The sequence below is a fragment of the Durio zibethinus genome, chromosome 23, assembly GCF_047325235.1.
Source record: "Durio zibethinus cultivar Kanyao isolate XHJ-2024 chromosome 23, ASM4732523v1, whole genome shotgun sequence".
NCBI lineage: Eukaryota > Viridiplantae > Streptophyta > Magnoliopsida > Malvales > Malvaceae > Durio > Durio zibethinus.
This window is the reverse complement of record NC_143184.1, coordinates 11783076-11795058: the sequence shown is the minus strand read 5'-3', so window position 1 is coordinate 11795058 and position 11983 is coordinate 11783076. Positions and strand designations below refer to the sequence as shown.

General features: G+C 32.1%; 1 long non-coding RNA gene across 1 annotated transcript; it reads right to left on the bottom strand.

Moving 5' to 3' along the window:
- Positions 1–6858: 6858 nt before the first annotated feature.
- LOC149512210 (uncharacterized) lies at positions 6859–10569 on the bottom strand. The gene is made up of 2 exons (XR_016332734.1): positions 9975–10569; positions 6859–9859 (listed from the first exon to the last, which is right to left on the bottom strand). It is a non-coding gene; the product is annotated as an uncharacterized LOC149512210 (long non-coding RNA).
- Positions 10570–11983: the final 1414 nt, after the last annotated feature.

Below are 11983 nucleotides of genomic sequence, written 5' to 3'. Positions count from 1 at the left end.
AATTTAGAAATTTAAAAAAGAAAAATATTTCTAATTTAGCTGAAATGGTGAAATAATTAGATATATTTTCAACAAATAAAAGAAAATAATAATTAACCTTTTTCCAATGACGGAACCTCTTTAAGATATCAAATGAGATTCTTGAATACTCTTGAGGTGAAGAAATATTTTTAAGAGTCCTACCAAATTGATGGAGGATCTTATAAATTATTTTCAATATTTCAACATAAAAATTTAAAACTATTAGACTCAAGACTATAGGATGAATTCAAAATAATATAGTACCATCCTTTTGATGGCTTGTGGGGGTGCTATAACCTTCTCCATATGTAACCAACTTTCGAATATTGTTCTGATTAGTAAATCCAAACCTATTCTTTTTGGGACCCTTAGTCAAACTTAGGAGTTCTTTAAAATAATAGATTTCTTAGGTGACCAATCATACCTAGTTAAAAAAGATTGGTGATGACTCCATTCATTTATTACATCTAGCTATAGATTTACAAATTTATATGTTATGACAATATTATGAAATAAACTTTAAATAAACATTCAAATCCATATATAGTAAGACTTGAATGTTAAACCTTAAGATTTTAGAACCTCTTTCTTATCACTAAATCAATACCTCAATAGAGACTTAGGTAATTTTTTAATTTAATAAATAAATAAAAACAATATTTATCTTTTTAAGTTGGAAGACCGGTTATTATACATTGATATAAAAAGTCCAACTATGATAATTAAATTCTAACACTCATGATTACATGCAAGTCAAGTAAAGCATTTATTGAGATATGAAATTGGTAGAGGCTTCCGATAGTAATTTGAGTGTGAGATCTCAACTCTAATTCTATGTTAAGTTCAACATAAAACTCAACTAATATACTTAGGTTTTTACATATGATATTTTATGTATTAAGGAAGAACAAGAAGAAAAACCTTTATCATATATTTTTGAAAATATACTTACATCTTTCATAAAAATAAATAAATAAATAAATAAAATAACGTCTTTATTTTTTTTTTTAATTTCTAATTTACTCTTCAAATCCTCAACTCTTATATATATACTTAACTCACCTAAAAAAAATATTATACGCTTAAAAATCTTTTTAAATCTGCAACCTTCAAGAGTTTATTCAATATGTATGTCATCTAATTTAAAGCTCAATTGGCTCTGAATTCTTTACTCAATTAACCTATTTTATTAAACGTTTTCATCATTCTTCCAAAATAAAATTTTTCTCAGATGATAATTTTTGTTATGGATTGATAAAACATGTTGGCTATGGATCGAATTACAGCATTTTCTTAATATATATAATGGGCCTAAATGGTAGTAAAACCCAAATGCCAATTAAGGGATTGGGGGCTTTGAACTACCATACCATGGTTGGATCCATTTAAAAGCAGCTTCCTCAACTTGGAATGGCTACCGGTCCATGATCCCAGCGGCCAATGACCCCATCCAGGGGACCTCTCCACAGGAAGGAGGCCTGTCAAGATTGGGTCCTGCACAAGCCTTTCTAAGTTTGGACTATATTCCGTGAATATATTTTATTATTAAATAATAATTTTTATTTAATTATATTAAAATAAATATATTATAGTTATAAATTTACATTTAACAGTTTTAAATGGGTCATCGGACCTCATGCAAGTTCTTATAAATATCAATTGAGTTCAGTCCAATTCATAAATACCTTGACTTAAAAGAGATTTTTTTTTCTCAAAAAAAAAAAAAAAACATATTATCATTTTTTTCCGTAAAAATTAAAACAGTACAAATTTTTTTAAATAAAAAACAATTCCATCAAATTTACAACTTTTCTTTTAATTTAACCATAGAGAGCCTGACATGTCCAGCAAATAAGAACTTTATTCATTTAACGAAATTTCATTCCTAGAGGACAAAAATTAAGAAATTATTGTAGGTCATTTTCATCGAATTCTCTTCTGAAAAAGTAGACCAATTGTGCGTTTCTACGCTATTTCTATGTAAGGATTTTTTTTTTTTTAACCAAAAATAGTGGATTATTTTATTTAAAAAATATAAAGGTTGTGGGTAAAACAAAATGAAGGGATTTTGTTCTTTAGTAAAAGACTACAAATACAATCTTAATCTTTTTCTTTTCTTTTTTTATTAGCATTACAACTTAAAATTAATACTTGGATAAATATATCATTTTAATTTATAAAAATTTCATTGATCGCAATTTTTTCAATACATAAAATAGATATAATTTATGATAAAGAAAAAGAGATATTGGTTTGAAACTAAAGTTCTTCAGCCACTAAACCACTAAAAGATTTTTATAAATTTTTAAATGGTTTCCAATTCAATTAAATTTAAAAAAGTTTTAGTATAATGTGTAGAAAAGTGGTAATTTAATACTTCTAATATTTTCACCTATCTTTATATCTAATTTAAAAAAGTTTTAGTATAATGTTTTTTTTATAGCAATAATTAAGGACCTAGAGGTTGCTTTCATTATTTTCCTATTATAATTCAATTATTTCATAAGCCCTTTAAAGCAATTTCAACAGGTCACCACACATACCGTACCCATAACTCCCTTTCACTTAGCCTCTTCTCATCTCCTTCTCTCATTCTCAACATTCAAAGGCCATGGCCCAAAAATTCAATCAAGAAATCTTTCCCTCAATCTTGGTCATTTTCTTATTCCATTTTCCGGCCTCATCCTTTTCATCAGATCCTACAGTATCTGACCAAAGCAAAACATATGAATGCCCTTACCCTTGTCTACCTCCACCTATACCCGTTAACTGCCCACCACCACCACCACTACCATTACCTCCAGGGCCACCACAGCCACCACCATTGCCGCCATCGCCACCACTGATACCACCCTTACTGCCAGAGCCACCACCGCCGCCACCATTTCCAGTTCCACCAATGCCCCCAATGCCACCATTTGGACCAGGACCATGGCCAATATACGCACCTCCACCTCCTAACCCCATTTTGCCTTACTTTCCATGGTACTACAAGAACCCTCCGCCACCACCAGACTTTGCATCAGCAATGCGAGTTGAAGTATTTTCCAATTTGCTTATGGCTCCATGCATGGTTTCCCTAGCTTTATTTTCTTTCTTCTAATTGGGTTTGGGTAGTATTTAAGCTACATTTTTTTTCTTCTATTTAGCTTTTTGTAACTTTGACTATCAATTTTAAATTTATTAATATTCCTTGGAAGAATTTATGTTTTCCCATAATTTTAGCAGGTCGTATCTACATTGAAGACCATGCTCATTGGATTAATTTCTTGGTTTTTTATATATTTTAATTAGAATGGATAATCGAGTCGAGTATTATCAACTCTTAACAAAAATTGAAATAAAATTTTATTCATGATAAAATTTCACACAAGTATTGTTAGAGATTTATTCTCATTTACTCTAATAAAAGGTTAAATTCTCTCTTATAAATTAATTTTAAAAATTCATATTTAATATTGGAATAAATAATAGTATATCTAGTGCTATTCTTCATACTGAAAAAAAAAATGAAATGATTTTGTTGCCCACCACGTATTGAAGATCATGGCATCTCTTGTGGTAACCAGTGGCGTCGTGCCAAGTTGTCGCAGTTAAGTTATTGATTCCAGATTTGGGAAGAAGACATTTGATCCTTTTTGCCACAGTAGACTATATTCTACAACTCGATGCTGATACTGCCAAAGGGCAGTGGTCACCAAAAGATTCTTTTGTTATGGAAAGTTACAAAGCAAAAACAATGCGCCACCTTGATCATCTCATCTTTTTTATGATACTGGAATTACGTTATGAGAATTAGCAGCCATCTACTTATAAATTTTATCCAAATATTAGAATTCTTATTCATGGCACTTTTTTAGTTTAAGTGTGATCTTGAATTACAATATGCAAATAAGTAGCTAGTCATCTTTCCTATAAATTGTATAGGGTGATTTTTTTTTTTTTTTGTAAGTTTTTAAAAATTGATAAAAAAGAATACAACAACAAAAAATAACAAGCAATAAGTGGCTAGCTAGATTAAATAATAAATAAATAAATAAATAAAAAGATTCGTTTAAGACGCCACCACACAAAGTAAGACCATCAACAAATTTATTCAACTCCCTCGAAATATTAGAAAATTGAATGATTCAAAATTTTATTCATCATATTTTGTGATGAGAATTTTGAATTAGTTACTATTTACAAGTTTCAGACTCTTTCTCTCACTCTATGGATTTAGAAATAATTTTTTGAATATAAAGTTATGGATATTTTAACTCTTATTAAGTGAACCTCCTAGTAAATTTATATGAAATAATTGAAATTGAATCATGTAATAATAAACATATAGAAAAAAATTTATACAAAATTGTCGACTTCATTGAATTGACATATGTTTATGTAAATCTTGAGATGTTTGTAATTCAAAGACGTATCCATCATGTTGATTGACTTGAAATTTTGTTTTTTAACGTTTTATGTTTTGGCAAATCGGTAAACAAACTCTTTGAATAAATACTTAATAATTATTTAAATTTTTTATTTTTTTTATAATCAATTATTTTTTTAATCTTTTATTTTGATTTAATTGAATCATTAATTACAAAAATGAATCAATCGATCCCCCGAATTATAATAAATTAAACTTTTAGATTAATCTTAAAAAGAGAAGAGAAGAGAAAATAAAAAAAAATAAAATTTTTATTTAATTTTCACATTAATTATGTTACGTGATAAATTTTCATCTATTTTATTGATATCAAATAAAATTTTATCTTAATTAGCAAAAATTTAATGGTATTAAGTTTTTTTTAATCAAAATAAAGGCTTAATTGAATGCAAATAATTATTAGAGTGATTGATTGATTGTAATAAAAAAAATAATTTCTTGAATAATTTCTTAATTATAATTTAAGAGCTTTTTATACCCTTTAAACCTTATATTTTTAAACTCCTTACATGATATGCAATGTCAATGTCAACCTAAAAATTAAATTATTCTCACCCAACATCTTGTTCATTGGGTCTTTTGTCAAATACATTTTTAGCCTTTCCTTCATGAACATAATAATAATAATAATAATAATAATAATAATAATAATATATGAATTAATATCCCATTAATCTTTTATTTGGCTTACACATAAAAGAGATAAATGTTAGAACTCAACTATTTAAGTTGAAGCCTTTCCTGAACTTAATTCTTAACATCAATAATTAGGCTATATTTGGATAGATGATACCATGCGGTGTGGGTGATCCCATTGCAATGCACTCTCTTGACTTATGGCTACTCAAGATTCATGCTTCTTCAATTTGTACAATATATACTTTATAAAAATAAATCCCATCCAATTTAATTATCAAATTTTGTAATTTCGACATATGGTTTTGGGGTGAATCACTCATTTCAAAATTTCAAAAGTAGTAGGTCATCTCTCCCTTTTAGTTGAGCCCCTTAGTTTATGATAAGCTTTACTATTTCCTGACAAGTTTCACACTCTTTGCTAACAGATTCACAGAAAATCACCACTCATCAGTACGTAATAAGGTCTTTCCAAGGAGTGACATTTAGTTGAATAAATGCATTTTTATATCACTCTTCGCTGCATTGCTTTATTAATTCCTTTATAGATTGTACTGAAATTGATGGATAAGTTTTATGCGCAAGAAAAAAAAAAATTACCTAAAAGTTGAAGATGTTTAACAAGCAGCTTGCCGACTTAAGTTTCTATTGCTTCCCACAAGACAAGTAACACTAGTTGAATAAAAAAATTAATACGATTATAGCAATATGAAATGTTGATTTGAACAGTAGTGAATAACTAATTAATTAATAGCTACGTACTAGCTAGGCACATTGTCAAAAGATGTTTGCGCATTCTTCACAGAGCTATGGAGTTTGGTGGATCATTGAACAATCCAAAGGCAAGTCCCTCAATGCAATCTTACTGAGTTGTTTGGCTACCGTCCTCTTGAAATTAGATGATACCCTCCACGCTACTCAATTATGCAAAAAAGATAAGCACATTGGATTAAGTTGTTCCATTGAAGGAAGACAACTATCGACTTGACTATGGTGAAAATATTTTGTAGGAGAATGCAACGAAGGCCAGTCTGGAGGAGAAAATGATGGCTTAACAGTAAATCAGCAGTCCACCTCTCAACGGAATCCCTTTCAAAACACTTCATCAACAAATCTTTCCTGATATGGTTTCAAGTATTATTTTTGGCGGATATCTCGAAATTCAATCTTGATCGCCAAATCTTTCATGTTCTTATATTCCCACGGTAGTTTTCTAGTGATATCTCAAAGAACAAATGCACCCTACCGACCATATATCTAACACAACACTGTTTTTCCCTTCAATAACGGATTCGGGTGGCATATAAACTGCTGTACGTGGAAAATCTTGCACCAAGGCTCTGACGCTGGCTTTTTTTTTTCTCCAGGTGGAATAGTCAGGCCAAAATCAGCAATCTTTAGACTTCTAATAGAACCAGACATATCAGAATAAGCAAGAATATTTTCTGGCTTGAAATCACAATGAACATAGCCTCTCCCATGTCATGAATATCACGAATCCCTTCAGCTAGCATTCTCGCGTAGGACTTGGCATCGCATTCGGGTATCTTGACCCCATATTTCTTGATCATCAAATTCAAAAGACTACCGCCATGAGCATATTCAAGAAACAAGTTGTAAACCATCATCCTTCATCAATGCTCAACAGATCGTCATAGCACTGTACACTATTATGATGCGTTTCCTTTCTTACTGACTACAAATTTTGTAACTGAAATAGAAAAATGAAAGAACAGGGAAAGAAATAGAGAAGAAGGCTAGCGAGGAGAAGAAGAAATTTCAAGGAGAGAGGGGATTCATTTCATTTCACATAACAGAATGCTTACAATACTTGTGCTTCTCCCTTTTTGTGCTGCTCATTCTCGCTGACAACTGCATCCCAAGAATATCGAGGAAGACAGCCCTTATTCCCTTCTAACAGTAAGGAAAATAGTATTTGAATAAGGGCTTTCAGAGGCCATGCATGCAAAGAAATGAAACAGCAATCCATATAGGTAATTAGTCTAATTCTTTAGGCCCAAACTACAATCCAATAAAATAGGCACGTATCAATACTTCCTCCTTAGAGAAGATCCTTGTCCTCAAGGATCAAAGGACAGGATACCCCTACCACGCTGCATTGTTAGAACATCCTTCTCACCTTTGGAGATTTAACTAGGACAGCTTCAGTTGTTGTAGTCGATGTCATACTTTCAGCTTGAACCAAAGTCGTTCGAATTACTTCTAATGGGTTAGTAAAACCAACCTTGATCATATCAACATATTCATTTTTGGCAGCATCATAATCAAGATCAGAGTTATCCTGTTCTAAAATTGTTATTGCAAGCACTGTTGCACATGTTTTTACTGTTTAATTGCTACTCTTTTAAGGAACACTAGCAAACTCTTTGGACAGAACTCGAGCAGCTTCCAATTGAGTATTTGCAACAACAGTTGCTTCAACACTAGTAGGTCCTAGTTTGTCGTCATACTGTGCACAACACAAGTGACCACAACAGGTTGGACAACCCATTTCAAGTAGTATACATTTCTAGGCTTCTGGTTAAAGACATGGAAAAACCCATCAAGTGCTTGCTCAGAAGCTTGGTTCTCCCCCAAGCAAGTAGGCTCAAGAAGCCTTGGCTTGGCTGTAAATTGAGAAGTATAGGAAACCCTCCTATCAATGAAATAGATATGACCACCACCTTGGTAGAGGTCATTCATCAGCATAAAGAATCACATCAACGACTTCAAGGCAATTACTCCTCATGTTATCTTCAACCATAGTTCCCTTATCTGTCACCTATTGAATATTGATTGTGCTTATTAATAAACTTGTTCATCATAGTCCTGCAAAACCTCTCAAAGATAGGAGCACACAATGGCACAACAGGATCAGGTATAATGATCTCAATATCATCCAGAAAATCTTTTTGTAAATCCTTGAGACAGAGCTCAAGGTGTAATTTTCCACCACCAGCAACAAAGAACAAACATTGCATCTCATGCATCTTTGATTCTAGCATATTGTTGAGTAACAGAATCAATTACGTATTTTGAGAGACAGCGCAATTTGCAAGTTGAGGAGAAGCAACATGATCTTCACTCATGTAATCCAATAATGCACCAGTAGCACTCTGCCCCCTACTATGAGTCAGCACACAGGAACCATTGTTGACCAAAATAGTTCCCAAACACCAGTAATGAACAGCTTGTCTACGGCCATATGACAAGTAAGAATTTGACAGACCAGTACGATACAAAGGCATATAGCTTCATTCTCATTCTCTTTAGGTCTATCGTCTTCATCTTCACCAGTCTCTATGTCAGTTGTCTTGTCAGCCCAAAAGTAAATTGGATAGCTAATGAATTCAGAGTGCTTCTTCCAATTTTTTTAAGCAACTGAATAAGCATGCTTAGGGAGATTGGTAGAAAACTGTCCATAGTAAATAAAAGAGACCACTATGTATATTTTGTAAGTCTCGACAACTATAGCATTGATCACAGACATAGAAGCAATCACAACATTGTGTAGAAGTTCCAATGCTTCCCCAAACTGCTTTTGTCCAAGACATATCATTCCCTAATAACAACAACAGAGAAAAAAGTTCCTTGGTTGATTAACCTTGAAAATATCTTCCTCAAAAATGAAAGGATCAGTTTTATAACACTTTCCCAATAAACAAAGCAAAAGAAACTCCAGATATAAAGTGATTGAATATTCAGTAGATGACTGAAGCTTCCAAATAGTAGTTAGCAATGAAGCTACCCCAAGTAAGTGCTCCTCAAACAACAACACTTGGTTGTTGAATCTCTTATAAACAAAATTAAACTTATCAAGTGCCAGTCGAATTTGTTCAACAACATATGAACTAATAACTCTGACAATCATTAACACAAATGAATTAGATTGCTCTTTTGCAACCGGACCAGCAATTCCATCGTCTAGGAAATAAAGGTAACAGGAAGAGTGCTTGAATACTAAACAAATAACAGTAATATTAACAAGGCAAGTCTCAACCAAAAATTCAAACCGAAAAGTCTAGTGATTGTGATCAGTGATGACGAGCGTGAATTTCCATCATTAACTTTTCCAAAGTCAACTTCCCAACCTCACCCTGACGCATTCCAATTACTAGAAGTCTAAACCCATAAGGGTCACCAACAACAACAAGGCTATTTCCAACTATAAATACTATTGAATAAGCCTTTTCAATTGTTCCACGAACATCAACAACCCTTACAAGGGAAGGTTTAGCACCCTTACTGTTATCTATTACCAAAAAAGTCCTGAACATATTTCCAACACGAAAAAACTGTACATCCTTTAACATGAAAACACCAGCAACCATACAACTAGGTAATTCGTCTTGCTCAAATACTAAACTAACTCCTGCAAATAAAGGCAAGGACTTACGGGTCACAGGTAAATCAATATTAAAGGACAACAACGAGAAGGAGAGACCGTCAATTGACTCCATAGATGGTTTCTGCTCTCTTTGCTCATCATTTTCTTCTATATTCACCTAAGAATCACTAATCGCTTCACTAACATTGTCCAGATTAGCAGATAATTGGTTAAGTTGGGAACTCATACTTTTCAAGTGGGATCCAATATCTTCACTCAACCGATCAAACATACTATTCAATCTAGATTCAAAGCGCTCCATTAGTTCTTGCAGTAGAGTGTCATCAATCTGAAATCTGGTCTTCATCACTTCACCCATCAACAAGATCGAGGCTCTGATACCAATGATGCGTTCCCTTTCTTATTGACTACAAATTTTGTAACTGAAATAGAAAAACGAAAGAAAAGGGAAAGAAATAGAGAAGAAGGCTAGATATGAGAAGAAAAAATCTCAAGGACAGAGAGGATTCATTTCATTTCACATAACAGAATGCTTACAATACACGTGCTTCCCCCTTTTTATGCTGCTCATTCTCGCAGACAGTTGCATCCGGAGAATATCGGGGAAGACAGCCCCGATTCACTTCTAACAATCAAGAAAATAATATTTGAATAAGGCCTTAAAAGGCCATACATGCAAAGAAATGAAATAGCAGTCCATATAGCTAATTGGTCTAATTCTTTAAGCCCAAACTATAATCCAATAATATAGGCACGTGTCATATTACCACAAGAAACAAATTTTTTGAGGATCTGTAGTTCCTTTTGAAGAGAACCAGAATCTTGGTTAAGACAAGATTTCATCAGAAACCGGCATTGGTTTTATCAAGTGAACAATTCCATAAGAACCCTTGCCAAGAGTCTTAAGTTTGATCCATTCCATGGTTTAAGTCATTCTTTGCTACTCCTTTTCATACAACTAATCCATGGTTTAACAAGCAACAACCAAAGAAAACCCAATTGAACAACGAAGGAAGGGTTTAACAAACAGTTTACGAAAACGTTAACCTAATTTCCTTATATTCCTTTCGGAAGTATGAGTAATTGTTTGAGTCGGTTGTTCACTTCATCTAATTCTACTTGGTTTTGGTAATTAACAATGAAAAATAAACTTTTTAATATCTAATTAATTATATCTATATTTGATACATTATTATTATAAAGATTATGTCATTGAATCATATGATATTACTTCATTAATAAAGTAAATCATATTATAATTTTTGAGTAAATTTTTTTAAATATTAATTTTTTATATATTTATTTTAAAGATTAATATTAACTTATTAATGGATATTATCATCTGATTTATTAACGGGATCTATAAACTAAAAGTACATTAAACATAAACTCAATCAAATTCTATGAGATTAGGCAATTTAATTACTCTATGAGTTAGTATTTTTGTATTCCTTTATCCCTTTGCTTCATTATAAATATATACAAAGTAATTTTAAGTTTTAAGGTATTAAAAATTTTAGTTTTAAGATGGAAGCATCACCAATTTGACAGTATAAATTTACCAGCAACTAGATGTTAGGACAATTATTGATTTCATCAACAATTAATTTTAGTAGTATATAAAAGTTGGAACAAATTTCTTTAATTTTTGCCTTCTCTCTACTTAATTGAAATTTTCGATGGTCTTGATGAATTGAAAAGCTCAATAACATGAATTTCTAATTATATTGATTATCTAATTTAGTGTAAGTAATAAAAGAAATCAATAAAGAAATTCCTATCAAAAGCAAATTTTCATATTAATTAAAAAAGCAAAAGGTTGGAAATCCTAATACAATATTATAGCAGCAAAAATAAAATAAAACTAAGCCTTGACACCTTTTTTTTTTAAAGAAAATGGAAATTAAATGCAAAAATCTCTAAAAACTTACTATATTGGCATGCCTAAAGGCTAAGGCTATCTAAATATAGAAGAATAATACTGAAGAAATAACCATGCAAAAAACTCCCATGTTTGATTGCTTGACACTACTTGTTGCCACTGAGCAGTTCTTCTTCTTCTCCTTCTTCTCCTCCTTCTCCTTCTCTTTCTCCTCCTTTCTTTTCTCTTTCTCCTCCTTCCTCCTCTCCTTCTCCTCCTTCCTCCTCTCCTTCTCTTCATCCGAATCCGAAGACAGCTGCTGAGACTCTACAAGAGGTGATAAAGATGGTACTGTGGGTAATTGGCTGCGGTTGTTTCGGCTGATCATGATGGGTACTTGAGAAGATGCTGCTAGTTGGAAACGAGACAATGGCCGCTGATGGTCAGAGTTTGTGGTTTGAGGCATTGAAGTGGAAGCAAAATTCAGCAAAACAATGACTAAGAGGACGATATTAAATGCTGAGCTTAACATCTTTGCCATGGTGCTGTAGCTTGCTGCTGCGGCTTTTTGTTGGGACTTAATTGAGAGAACAGAGAGAGACTTTGGCTTTGGTTGGATGGTTATTTCTATATATATAGGGATTAGGGAGTCGAGGAGGGGGCAGTGATTACATATGCTTAATGG